The following is a 14476-nucleotide window of genomic DNA, read 5'->3' as shown; positions in this document are numbered from 1 at the left end:
TGAAGCATCATGTGACACAGAAGACCGGGGTAATGGCTGCTTAGATTCAGCTGTGCATCACAGGAATAAATTACAATTTTAAAGGTATTTTAAAGGCATTACTGTTTGACATTGTTTTTGATTACTTGAAGGCAACTGTGGTGATCATAAGAGAATTCTAAGAGAATCTACTGACCCCAAACCTTTGATCGGGATTGTGTACAAACAAGAAATCAAATGTAATGCACTCGACCCTGAGCAGTATACAATCAAACAAGGGCTTTTAAACTGTTGTCACCAACTTGTAATAACATCCCAGAAGTGATGTTTGTTGTTGTGGGCATATACAATTTTTATTTTTTTACTTTTTTTTTTTTACTTTTTTCTCAAAAGCATTTGCAATCTATCCAAGCAATATCCTAGACACCTGGTTGTTTTTGGAGCTGTTTTTCAGATGTTTCAGATGTTAGCTTATGTTAGCAGTAAGCACAGGGGGCAGATGGGATGTTGCATGTTGAATACCAAACATATGCTGTAATTTGGATGTAATGTGGTTTCATTTAACGTTTGGCAAACATTCCACCAACTCATCTCTGTAACTGTACACTTACCATTGACATCTTTTTTCCACCCCCTGCATCCTCATTTACCCCAGTGAATGACATCAGCAACTGGCAACACAATGATCTCAGAAGCAAACAAACAGACAAGGCCTTCACCGCTTTACCATCATCAGAAATACAGGAAACTCTGGTGTGCATTGGGTGATTGGATATAAACACTTCATATCTGTTTTTGTTTGTGGTGTGGAGCGTGGGACAATTTATGAGAGCAGTGTGGTCACATGTTGAACAATAGAGCTGTCAAGAACCAGAAGCAAACTGGTTCTTAAGTTTGGAATAGGATTCATTGCACACTCCTTAGTCTATTGATTTGCCGTAAGTGTTTTGATAGTAGAAGAGCTCTGTGAAATGCATGTTTGAGGCAGAAGGATCCATTTTATGTCTATGCAAAGGCATCTTCAGTATCTCTCATGAGTAACATTGTTGATTAAAGTTTATTTTTTTTTGGTTATGATAATGGTGTTTTCAGTTTACAGGCAGAGGAGTCCATTGATTTCAACAGAGGTATTTTAACAAACACTGGAGTTTGTGGTTATTTACTCGGATGTGTTCTACTGTCTGAAAAGCATCCCTAAATGCACTAGCAAAATGAAAAGCTCAGCTGAACAAACCTAGTCAGGATGGAATTTGGGTCTTGTAGGAGCCTCAGGGATCTGGATCAGCATGCTAAACAAATAAAACATCTCCCATGATTCCTGCCTCTGACTTTTCTGGCGTACTTTTAAAAGCCAATCCTTTAGATGAAACATTTCAAAAGAATAGACTGCCAAAAGCTGCCCCTTGATGGGTGGTTTGCGGGTATTCATATTCATCCTTTGAAATATTCTGCCTATCATCCACGCCCCAAATCTCAGCTACTAGGTTTTTATTGCAAAGATAAAAATTGCTAAAAAAAAAAAACGGCATTGCCCTTTGGGCAGGTCAGAGGTCAAGACAGCTGTCAAACAGAAGGTTTTATGGATTCTTGAATATGGTTTCTGCATGTCACTGCATGATTTGGTGCAGTGGTTCATATGTGAGTGATTTCTAACTTGATGCTCTTGGTAAAAGTATTTTGATGCATACAGCTGAGGATGTTTTTGATCTGATAAAACTGGTTTAACAGTCCAAAAGCCTGAGACCACCAGTGAAAAGTTACATTTTTCTCTCTCTGATATAATATTATATTAAACATAGCAAAAAAATACAATGTTTACCATCTTATATAATCGTTATTATAAATTCATATAATAAAAAAGTAACATTAATTTGTGTTGTAATATAATGTTAATATTATTACATTATGATTAGTGACGCCTCAGGCTTTTCCAGATTTAAATGTATAAAATACTTTTAAAAGCCTTTTAAATGTCAGTGTGTGAAGCTGGGTGGTATTTTGGTTTGTTTCAGTAGTTTTAGATCAGAGTATCATCACCGCACCAGTACACTGCATTCAGCCAGTGCTAGAAAACAAATCTCAGCTGTCCCTTTGCACGTGTGTCTCCTCGAGGGCTGGTAAAACACACCCAGACTTGTTCATCTTGGTCTTGTTTAGTTGCATTTCAAATCTGTCTTTAAGTGACAACATTGCTACAATGGGATTACTGCGCCTCTAGTTTCAGAACTAGCTCTGGGCAACAAATTGTAACGAGATAATGATAATGCAAAATTACCCTTTTAGGAAAGTGGACTAGTCTTTTGTTTTATAGTCTTGTGCACACAGCCATATTTCTGATGTCCTGATGTTGACACACAAGTTGTTTTGCTGTTTTGAATGTATTGTAGCTATCTTCTGCGTCCAATTTTGACATTGGCGAGAGCAAGAAAGGGTAAATAATTAGTGATGAGTCAAAGTCTGCCAATCCTTGTGCACACAAACACCATCTCAGCAGATAGTTAGCTTTGTGAGGAGATTCTTTTTGTCTTTGGTTTCCAACACACATGGAATTAGTCATATAGTCATTTTTATTAAGACAAACTAAAGAACTGTTATGCGTTTCTCGTTTAGACCATTTATACATGTTTTATTTTTAAAAATTTTATAAATTCTTTGAGTTCTAGACATGGTGTTTTTTGGCTCTTTGCCATTACACTTCCCACACTTGTGTTGTAGAGCAGCAGAAACGCTGTAGTTCATTAAATGGTAATTAGTGTAAAGCACCATACCATACCAGCAGTTAAGCATGCAGGGAAACACATTAGCTTGTTCCTAGCCTGAAACCTTATAGATGTAACACAGGCCCAAACTAAAGTCATCTGGCCTTGTTTTTAAAAATAATATGAATTACTTTGTGCATTGTTTTCCTCCGTCTACCTGTTGATTTGAAAGGCGTCAGAAGGGTGTGTGGCAGAAGATAACTGTATTTATCTTGCACACTTGCTCTGTAATTGTTATTGTCTCTGATGTTACCCTGCAATCACATGAGACTAAACTTATGACTGCAATAAATGTCTCAATGCAATTTTTCTGCTCAAAAGCCTCAAATGTTCAGATGTGCTCCTCATTAATTGGAGATACATGTGAGTCATTTCACAATTATTTTTAACATATTTTATTCTCTTTGGAGTACATTGAGGTTGCTAAGGAATCTTGTAAAGGCAACAGACATCACATGTCAAGCATCTGTAGACCCTTTTTTTTTTTTTTCTTCTTTTTTTTTTAATGCCAAGACTTCGTCACCTCTCAAGAGATGCAACTACAAGAGGCAGCTTGCCATGTCTTGGCCTACATACTTGCCTTGCACATGTTTCTCTATTGACAAATGAGTTCTACTTCTTAAGCCAAAAACAGTGATCATACTGTTCCTTCAATGTAAAGTCAGACAACACACTGCTTTTGCGTGTTGTCGACCAGAAAGAATGGTATATAGTGTGGAAAAAAAGGAATGGAAGTAATTAAAAAAAAACATGAAGATGCAAGGAGCTGTTAGCTTGTTTGGCAGCTTCCCTTGAATTTTTCATTGGCATTTTATGTTAACTAATGAACTAATGTAAAGTGTTAATTAACAATAAAGAATCAAAACACTTTCAAACAATATCTAGGGCATGTTTTAGTCCAGATTAAAATGAAAAAAAAAAGTTTGAAAATAAATAGCCTATTAAGTCTAAATACTTAAGTATTTGTGAGAAGGGTGAAGAGTCCATGGTTAGGGTGAGAGACATCCTTGATGATGTTTCTTGCCCTGCCCAGACAGCGCTTGTTAAATGGGTGCCGGTGATCCGTTGAGCAGTTTTCACCACCCGCTGGAGTGCTTTGCGGTCAGATGTGGAGCAATTGTTGTACCATACTGAGATGCAGTTCGTCAGGATGCTCTCAATGGTACAGCGGTAGAATTCCACAAGGATCCTGGGACTCAGGTGAACTTTCTTAAGGCTCCTTAAGAAGTAATGGCGCTGCTGTGACTTTTTGACCAGGGTGGAGATGTTATGGGACCATGTGAGGTCATCTGAGATGTGGATGCCAAGGAACTTGAAACTTGACACATGCTCCACTACAGCTCCATTGATGTAGATGGGTGTGTGTGCATGACTCCTAGTCTGCCTGAAGTCCACAATGATCTCCTTTGTCTTCTGGGTGTTTAGATTGTTGGTGGCACACCACACAGCCAGGTGCTGCATCTCATCTCTATAGGCTGAATCATCGTCATCCTTGACCATACCTCCGTGGTGTCATCTGCAAATTTGATTATGGTGTTGGAGCCATAAACAGGAACGCAGTCATGGGTGAACAGTGAATACAGGAGAGGGCTCAGTACGCAGCCCTGTGGCTTTTGTTCACACAGCGCTCGTCCCGGGTCAAACCCCGCAATGTTACTAGGTCCCCGACCCGGGTTCAATGTAGGGCTGAAACGATTCCTCGAGTAACTCGAGTTACTCGATTACAAAAAATGATCGAGGCAAATTCCTCTGCCTCGAAGACTCTTTTAATTTATTTTAAATCTCACGTCAGGTTCTTTCGCAATGATTTTTTTATGTGACACATTGCGTTTACGTCACCCACAAAGTGGAAGGAGACGCAAGCGCTGCATCCGAGATACTGCAAGGAGTCAGCAGTGTTTTGATTAGAGCGCGCGGGCAAACGTGAAGAGAACGTTGTGGCGTGTGTCCATTGCAAGATAGAGCTGGCATACAACAACTAGGGCCATATGATTTCCGCGATGCAGAAAACGCGGAGGGAATCGCGGAATCCAGTCATAAAAACGGAGTTTAACAGTTTAATGCGGAATGGCACGAAATTTGACAAATTGTGAATGAATTAATCAAAAATAGGTCATTGCACTTACATCAAATCAAATATGGACTAATATCTGTAAATATTAAGCCGGAACAGTCTATTTAAATATGAATCCTGCATGTTCTGCGTGTCTCTGTTAATGAATGGAGCAGAAGCGCGAGTTCCTTTATCACACACACTGAAGCGCGCGTACTGTCTCACTAAATAAGGATGTGAACACATGAACAACCTCCAGAACTGCACTGACAGTCACTTCATGAGCATTTGACCGTTGTCACATCACAATACAAAGAACTGTAAAGGTACGTCGACCCGTCAAAATAAAAGTCCGTTTTTTTTAAGGTTTAATCACACAACATTTCTTCCATGTTTTATTTTTAATAGTAAATCCCCTTTGTTTACCAAAAAGTTAAGTTTGCTTAATTTTTAATAATTAAAAGATAAATTAAATTAATGTTTTATGTGTTTAATGTTTAATGTGCATCTCAGAAAATGCTTTATTTTAAACCCCAACTGAATGGCACTTAAATGAACTTAATTCATCTGTCAACTTTATTGTCATTGTTCACGAGTACAGACAGAGAAACAATGGGTAATAATTAAATGTTTATTTTTGATGTATGCAATGCATTTTATGCATTTAAAAAGTAAAAAAAAAATTCTAAAAAAGGAAACTTATTTGTTCATTTTAAGAGCCCCAGGAGTCTTATTTTCTCTCGCATAATTAATATTGCACTTTAATTAAGCAAAAACACATTTTATCCGATTACTCGATTAATCGATGGAATTTTTGGTAGAATACTCGATTACTAAAATATTCGATAGCTACAGCCCTAGTTCAATGCGGTAATCAATCCCGGGACGTGGTTGCTTTCACACAGAAGGCGACCCGGCAATGTTCCGGAAATATTGTGGGTCCGACATGCAGTGTGAAAGGGGCTAAAGATAGGTGGTTAGACTGACCCAGGTGGGGGAGGGGTGTGACTTTGTAGGCATCAGTCACATTAGTATAAACGTGGTCCAATGTTTTATGTCCCCTTGTAATGCAGGAGACATTTTGATGAACTTTAGGGAGAACAGATCTTAAAGGGCAGTGATTGAAGTCCCCAGCAACAATAAAGGCTCCATCCGGGTGCAGGGTTTGTAATTTGCTGATAGGAGCACAAAGTTATTTCATAGCCACGTTAACATTAGCGTCCAGAGGTACATAAACTACAGCATGTTTTCATGCTGCCATCTAATATTATGAGTGTGGGTAAACTGAAGGCTTGAATGAAGGCCAATCATCGCCAATGACATCATTACTTCGAGTGCAAATGAACCTTTTTTTTTTTTCAACCAGTTTATTGACTCGAACTGTCCGAAAGTGATCCTACTGGTGATCCGAAAACCGATGCAACCTGTTCTTGACTCGAGAACGAGTCAATCTTTCATTCGTTATCTGGCTCGGCTCGGTGTTCATCTTCAGTTCTCTCTTCACAGCAGTTCAGTCAGTGTACTGTTTGAGTACATGAATTACTCCGGGATATTGCTTTATTTTAACTCAGAGGGAGTGTCAGCCACATTAAAAAAGTTAATGGCTTAAGTCATTTGATTACTTAATGGATTAATGCTTATTGGAGATGCTAACCGTTTCATACGATTCAGTTCAATTTGGTGAACTGGTTCAAGAAGAACCAGTTAAATATAATGATTCGTTCGCTAACCGGATATCACTACAGTGCAGTGTTGTGAACGTACTCACAACAGACCCGGAAGAGAAGACAATGCTGAATAAAGTCGTAGTGTTTGCTATTTTTGGACCAAAATATATTTTCGATGCTTCAAAAAATTCTAACTGACCCTCTGAAGTCACATGGACTACTTTGAAGATGTTTTTCTTACCTTTCTGGACATGGACAGTATACTGTACATACATTTTCAATGGAGGGACAGAAAGCTCTCGGACTAAATCTAAAATATCTTAAACTGTGTTCCTCATGTGTTGACTCATGCAGGTGAGTCATTAATGACATAATTTTGATTTTTGGGTGAACTAACCTTTAAGTAGCTTGCTTATTATTTGATCAGCGTTCCTTTAAAAAGGGCTCTCTCTCTCACAGCTCCAGACGGGGAAGTGAGATGTCTCTGGAGCAGAACTGTGTTCTGCTGGTGGTTCCTCACTGGGTAGAACTAGAATGTGGCAGAGATCGCCACTGCCACTACAGTTTTTTTCAGATCCAAAGGAGGATCTATTTCAAGTTTGCCACCACAGGAAAGACAGAGCAACCACAAGCCATGACCACGTCATGTTTTATCAATTTGATCCGGCATCTGTCTGCAAGTCTGTTCACTTCTGCAAACTACTTTATATACACAGTTTTTGTTTTATCAGGCGGTATTTACTCAGTGCAACTTATAACATCCAAGTGAGAATCACCCTTTCTGTCAGTATTTTGTTGAACCACCTTTTGCTTTAATTACAATTGTTTTTGGTATATGAGTCTGTCTCTACTAAATTTGCACATATAGACTTTGCAGTATTTCCCCACTCTTCTTTGCAGAACTGCTCAAGTTCAGTTCAATTTGATGGTGAGCGTTTATGGACTGCAGTCTTCAAGTCATTCCACAGATTTTCAGTGGGGTTTAAGTCTGGGCTCTGACTAGGCCATGCAAGGACATTCACCATTCACCTCCATGCTTTACTGGAGGAATGCAGTTATATTCTGATGCCAAATAATTCAATTGTAGTCTCATCTGCCTCAGAATCTTCAATGTGTGTTTTTGCAAAGCTCGGTCATGACTGCATGAGGCCTTTCTTGAGGAGTGGCTTTTTTTTCTTGCAACCCTCCCATATAAGCCACATCTGTTGAGAATTTGTGATATTGTTGTCACATGCACACAATGACTGCTCTTTGTCATAAATTCCTGCAACTGCTTCACAGTTGCTGTAGGTCTCTTGGCCTCCAGTATCTCTGGCCAGTTTTCTTCTGGCTCTTTCATCCTGTTTGGAGCGACGTTCTGATCCAGGGAGGGTCTGTTTTACCAAATACCTTCCACTTTACTGAGCTCAATCGGTCATATTTTAGTTTTATAATGAAGGAAAAAATGACTTTTTCATCACATAAAGATGGTTATGCCCTTCATGTAGACTTCACAGCAGTAGAGCTCAAGTTTATGCTACTCAAACTGCATTTTACAAGCACAGACTCTGTGTTGACTGTGAAACTTTGCACCCTTAAATAAACCTGATACTTGAGGTCGATGGTAATTGTCATATTTCAGTGCTAGCATGGCTTTAGACTCGCTCATGTGTGAATTTGTCTAGTTTAACTGGGATTGTGGTAGAAATGGGCTGAGGCTCATTCCCATGAGGCATAGATCTGCCTTTCTGGCATGACAACAGCACATTTACTCGGTGACCTAAATAAAAGACTGGATTCAGGAATTCTGGGAGAGCATGTCTGCATTGATTCTCTAGCATTTTTTATTTTATTTGCATTTAGATGATGGCTTTATATTCTAGGTCAGTGTATTCAATTTAAAGAATGTCCGTTCTGAAAATCTGTGGTTAAAACATTGAACATGAAACCTATGGATGCTGTTATTTTAGAGTAAAAGTACGGTAACACGTACACACACCTTTGAAAAGAGATTTAGAAAACAGGTGTGGGGAACATGCCACGACGTGTCTTTGTTCATTACCAGATCCGTTCAGAGGTTCATTCATTCAGTAAAGGTTTTTCAGTGTTTCAAACACAATACATACTACATTTAAAGGGACACTTCACCACAGAATTAATTTCTTATCATTAATTCCTTACCACAGAGTCGTTCCAAACCAGTAAAAGCTTTGTTTGTCTTCAGAACACAATTTAAGATATTTTTGGATGAAGACCGGGAGGCTTGTCTGTCCCATAGACTTCCAAGTAAAAAACATTGTCAGTGTCCAGAAAAGTATGAAAAGCATCATCAGGATAGTTCATCTGCCACCAGTGTTTCAACCGTAATGTTATGAAGTGACAAGAATACTGTTTGTAAGCAAAGAAAACAACACAACAACAATCTGTCCCCTCTGTGTGTCTCCACATCAGTGTAGCGCCATTTTGGAGAATATGAGCTGAACGCAGGCAGCTTACGCTCTTGTTTCAGCCATGCCACAAAAATACGTTTTCTACTTGTATTTATGCTTTGATTTGAAAGAAAACCGTGCATCCTTGTGGCACGGCTGACATAGAAGAGTGTAAATGTAAGATGAACAAAGGGTATATTTTACGGGTTTAGAACACACCACAGGGTAAGTGATTAATAAAAATAAAAATAAAATTTGGGGTTCTCTTTAAATAGAACTAGGCAGAAATTTTCTCTCTTATGTCCCTCATAACCCTACCAGACTTGGACTCTTACTTTATTAAAGATATTTATTAGAAAGAAGGATTTATAATGAACGTTTTTTTCTTTTCTTTTTCTTCTCTTAATTATGAATCACCATTCAATCTTTTGGTAAATCTTGCTGGATATAGTAAATAATGACAAAATGAATGTGCTAAACAAGCTAAATATGGGATTTAAATCCTGCCATGATTCAAAACTGAAAGTACAGTTCTGAAAGGTTGAAACTAAGTGTTCGAAAACTCAAACTCTTACAAAAAAAAGTTTTGCAAGTTCTAAAAATAAGATTTGCAAGCTTGCAAAATGTAAAAAAAAAATAAAAATATGTCTGCAAACGTTGTTTTTGAGATTTCCTTCTTCAGAACTGCAACATTTTTTTTACGATGTTGCGCAAATAATTTTTCAGAGTTTCAAATTTGTCAGTGTTCTCCCACTGTATTAGATTGTTTTCCAGGTTTGAAACCTTGTAAATGTTGATCTGAAAACTGGTGTCTGAATGTGTGAAAAAAAGTTTTGAAACTCTGAAAACAGAGCTTTGCAGGCTTGGAAAGTGGTAAAAAAAATTTAATCTCTTCAAACATAATTTTGTTTTTGAGTTCTCCCTCTTCAGAAGTGCAACACTCTTTTTAATGGTGTTGTGCAATCATTTTTTCAGGGTTTCGAATTTGTCACTGTTCTCCCAGTTTGTTTTCAAGATTTGAAACTTTGTAAATAGTGATCTGAAAACTGGTGTGCAAATAGGTGAAAAAAAGTTTTGAAACTCTGAAAACTGAGGTTCGAAAGGGCAAAACTTATTACATTACATTACATTTGCACTCCTATGCAGACTATTTTTTCAGAGCCGAGTTTACAACACCCACTTTGCGGAGATACGCCCACACAGTTGCGAGCTTGCAACTCACGTAGCTCTGCTCTGAAACTCTGAAACTCAGACTGAGCGGGAGGGCCTGGAGGGAGGGCCTTCTGCTCTTGGCCAATGCTTTGCTGTCTGTCGACGTACAGTCCAATCACAAGTCATATTTACCTGAAAGGTGGGATTGACCAACTGTTCTGCCAATGACAAAAGCGCACAGGATACGCACAATAAACGATCCTAAAATTTAAAAAAGGTTACCGACTTGTCGCTGGAATTCACCGTACAGTTGCCAGTAGTAGTTTACCACTGATAGTCCAGCGGTATCAGTATACACATTCACCTCACGCAGCAAACGACTCACTTTCCTCAGGCAGTGGACCACTGACTCTCTCTTCATGTAGTGACCGAATATTACAATTAAAGTGATAAAGTGACTTCTATAGTGCATCCAAAAGAATATTTAGATATTATATTTAAATATTCAGAAAGGTGTACAGTGTATGTTTTACTTTTATTAAAATATTTCAGTAAAATTATAAATAATCTCAGTCTGAGTTTCAGAGCAGAGCTACGTGAGTTGCAAGCTCGCAACTGTGTGGGCGTATCTCCGCAAAGTGGGTGTTGTAAACTCGGCTCTGAAAAAATAGTCTGCATAGGAGTGCAAATGTAATGTAATGTAATAAGTTTCGCCCTTTCGAACCTCAGTTTTCAGAGTTTCAAAACTTTTTTTCACCTATTTGCACACCAGTTTTCAGATCACTATTTACAAAATTTCAAATCTTGAAAACAAACTATACACTGGGAGAACAGCGACAAATTCGAAACCCTGAAAAAATTATTGCACAACACCATTAAAAAGAGTGTTGCACTTCTGAAGAGGGAGAACTCAAAAACAAAATTATGTTTGAAGAGATTTAAAAAATTTTACCACTTTCCAAGCCTGCAAAGCTCTGTTTTCAGAGTTTCAAAACTTTTTTTCACACATTCAGACACCAGTTTTCAGATCACCATTTACAAGGTTTCAAATCTAGAAAACAATCTAATACAGTGGGAGAACACTGACAAATTTGAAACTCTGAAAAATTATTTGCGTAACATCGTAAAAAAAAATGTTGCAGTTCTGAAGAAGGAAATCTCAAAAACAACGTTTGCAGACATATATATTTTTTTTTTTTACATTTTGCAAGCTTGCAAATCTTATTTTTCGAACTTGCAAAACTTTTTTTTGTAAGATTTTGAGTTTTCGAACACTTAGTTTCAACCTTTCAGAACTGTACTTTCAGTTTTGAATCATGGCAGGATTTAAATCCCATAGATAAATGGTATACTTAATTTCATAAGTGTACAATTAATTGTGATTAATCAAATTAATATAATTCAAAATCGTAATCTATTGACAGCCCTTATTAAAGAAATCCTTTTTTTTCTGATTTAGTTCAATATATATTTTTTTTCTTTTTTTTTTCTTAAGGGGATTTTACTAAACATTAACCTGTGATTTATGCACCATTATCTTCAATATCACAGTGTAACCAATAAATGGCTATAAACCGTTTGCTGCAGAGTGAGAACTTAGGACATAAAGCACATTTCTTGATTTAAGGTTATTCCTTTGAATATATTTTCATACATTATTAAAGACTGTTTAATAAAAGTTATTATTACTGCAGTCAAATCTGGAAACAGAAGAAAGCATTTATTACTCATACTAGAAACAGGGAGATCAGTCACATGAAAGTTATCAGAATAAATTTTGGCTCTGTGTGAACAGGGCAATATTATAAAATATATAATTAATTACATAACATGAAAAAATTTCTACCTTTACAGGAAATAAATAAAATTAAATAATGCAACAACGTGGGTGAATAAATAATGAAAGAACATTAATTCCTGGGTGAACAGTAACTTTTAATGCAGATCTCCTCATCTTTCCTACAAGCTAATATGACGTCTCTGGACTACACATGCATGAAAACTGCAACTTTGGAGCATGTGCGCTCAATTTTCCCAGCAATTTCAAGTTCTTGTGCAGTCAGCAGTGTGAGGCTGCAGTGACAGCTGATGGCATACCAAGTGTTCACCGCTGCTTTCTATCTGTTCACAGCTGGTTTGCCATGAAAGCGTGTCTTTCTTTTTAATCATTTTGGCTGCAAGACCCTTCATGTTTCCGCACATAAAGTACTACATCAGAGTTATTGCAGCCAAATTTGAGTCACATTGGCACATTTACTTCAAAACACAAAAAGAGTTTTGCTCACATTCATTAATGAAGACGCTAGCCAAGAATCCTTGGTGTTGGAGTGAGGAGATCTGCTTGTAATCAGTCCACTGGAATGTGCACAGCCGTGGACCGAGAGACTTCAGAGAATGTGGGAGAAGGAGACTGCAGCCATCTTTGTGTTGGGACAGAGAAATATGTTATGCAAATGTCAGTGAATGTTGGTTATATGCATGCTCTCATTCTCACTGTGTGCAGTTGTGTGGACAGTATTGTTTTTCTGAGAAGTATTTTTGTTCATACCTCCTGTCTATGCCAGTGAGTTAACCACATTTATAAGTGCAACATTTTTAAACAAATCAGCCATTTGATACAAAATTGCAGTGTCACAAGTTATATAAAGTTTTTCTGAACCCCTCTCTCTGTCTCTCTTCCTGTTTTCCAGGCCATGGAGAATGCCACTGCGGTGAGTGTAAATGCCATGCTGGTTATATTGGAGACAACTGTAATTGCTCTACAGAGACGACTTCCTGTGTGTCGGATGACGGCAAGATCTGTAGCGGGCGGGGCAGCTGTGTGTGTGGGCGGTGCCAGTGCACTGAGCCAGGGGCATTTGGGGACACATGCGAAAAATGTCCCACCTGTCCAGATGCTTGTGGAACAAAGAGGTATGAAACGGAGGATGCTGAAACTAACTTAACTAAAGTTAAACTCACAAGTATTTCCAATTTCTAATGTGAAGTTTGTCTTCAAAAGTGTATACATTTATTGTAAATAAATTCCTATGGGAATTTTTAGCCTGCAGTTTCTTCTCAGTTCATCCTTATTTTACTTCAAATTGAAACTGCCTTTTCATAAAATGTTGTATCCACATACTAGTGGCATTTTAGTACCGTATTTTCCACAATATAAGGTGCACCGGATTATAAGGCGCACCTTCAATGTTTGGTCTATTTTAAAACTGTTTTCATATATAGGGTGCACCGGATTATAAGGCGCATAGAATAAAAGATACTGCAGTCAAACGTTTGCGTTATGCATCCACTAGATGGAGCTGTGCTAAAGGGAATGTTAACATTTTGACAGAGCGCCTTGATCCATATATAAGGTGCTCCGGATTATAATGCCAGCGACACACTGGATGCGTGGCACAAGCGTCTCCGCTGCGTGGCGTGTCCGTTTTTAATTCGGCTCCCATGTTAACAGGTTAGAGCTTGCAGTCTGCCTGCGTGAGACGCACGTCAAACGCGTGCATGCTAGAAATAGAACCGACACCTATTTTTCACGTGACACACAAGCTTGTTGGAAGCGTTTCCAGGCAAAATAGAATAGGAAAATATGTTTATATGTCATTTTGTACACAAATACACATTAATTCATGACATTTTGATGTTTGAAAGTCTATAGGTTGACATAAATTCAGATATAAATGTAATAAAAATAAATAAATAAATAATTATTGATTTTCAAATATTGCACCTATCAAAAATAGTCTATTATGCCGTCAATACTGCACACACACACACACACACACACAAGCATATGCATAATCCTCTAGAAAGCAATTCTTAAACAATTAAACACTAACATTAGCATGTATGTTTAAATGCTGTTTCTATTCTGTCTGAACAGTGTATTAGGTTGCGTGCCCCAAGATATGTCACCAGAGTTGTCATTTGCACTGCATAAACCAACATGTGGTCTCCATTAGACTCCTCAGTGCTGACTGGCAGATGTCTTTGCTTCATCACTGACTTTTGTTTAGATTCAATCTTGTCAGGTTTTTTTTTTTTCAGTATTGTGATAGTTGTATTTGAATCTTTCTCAGGGAATGCATCGAGTGTCGTCTCTTTAACTCGGGGAGACTGGCCGATAACCAGACCTGTCAGCGCATGTGCAAGGATGAGATCATCACCGTGGAAACACTCAGTGAGTGCACACTCAAAACCACTTGACACACTGAATGATGTTTTGGGGTGGCTTCTCTAACACTGTATCTCTCCACTTTACACAAACACACTTCTTTCTCAGATACAAATACATATATGGATTGTTTAAGCTAAAGAACAAATCTATTTTATTTGTATAGTTCTGCTCCGCTGTCAATTTACTGTACAGTACTTCAATTGACTGATTTGAGAAAAGAATGGCATGCTAAAACTTTACCCAGTTTTCAGATGTTATTTAAAGCTTGTGCATGTAGGGAAGGAATT

General features: G+C 37.9%; 1 pseudogene; it reads left to right on the top strand.

The window, feature by feature from the left end:
• The window catches only part of LOC113053344 (integrin beta-5-like), a 30932-nt pseudogene that overhangs the window by 13184 nt on the left and 3272 nt on the right, over positions 1-14476 (top strand).

The sequence above is a fragment of the Carassius auratus genome, chromosome 34 (genome assembly GCF_003368295.1).
Source record: "Carassius auratus strain Wakin chromosome 34, ASM336829v1, whole genome shotgun sequence".
Taxonomy (NCBI): domain Eukaryota; kingdom Metazoa; phylum Chordata; class Actinopteri; order Cypriniformes; family Cyprinidae; genus Carassius; species Carassius auratus.
The sequence above is the reverse complement of the archived record's forward strand: the minus strand, read 5'-3'. Positions and strand labels throughout refer to the sequence as shown.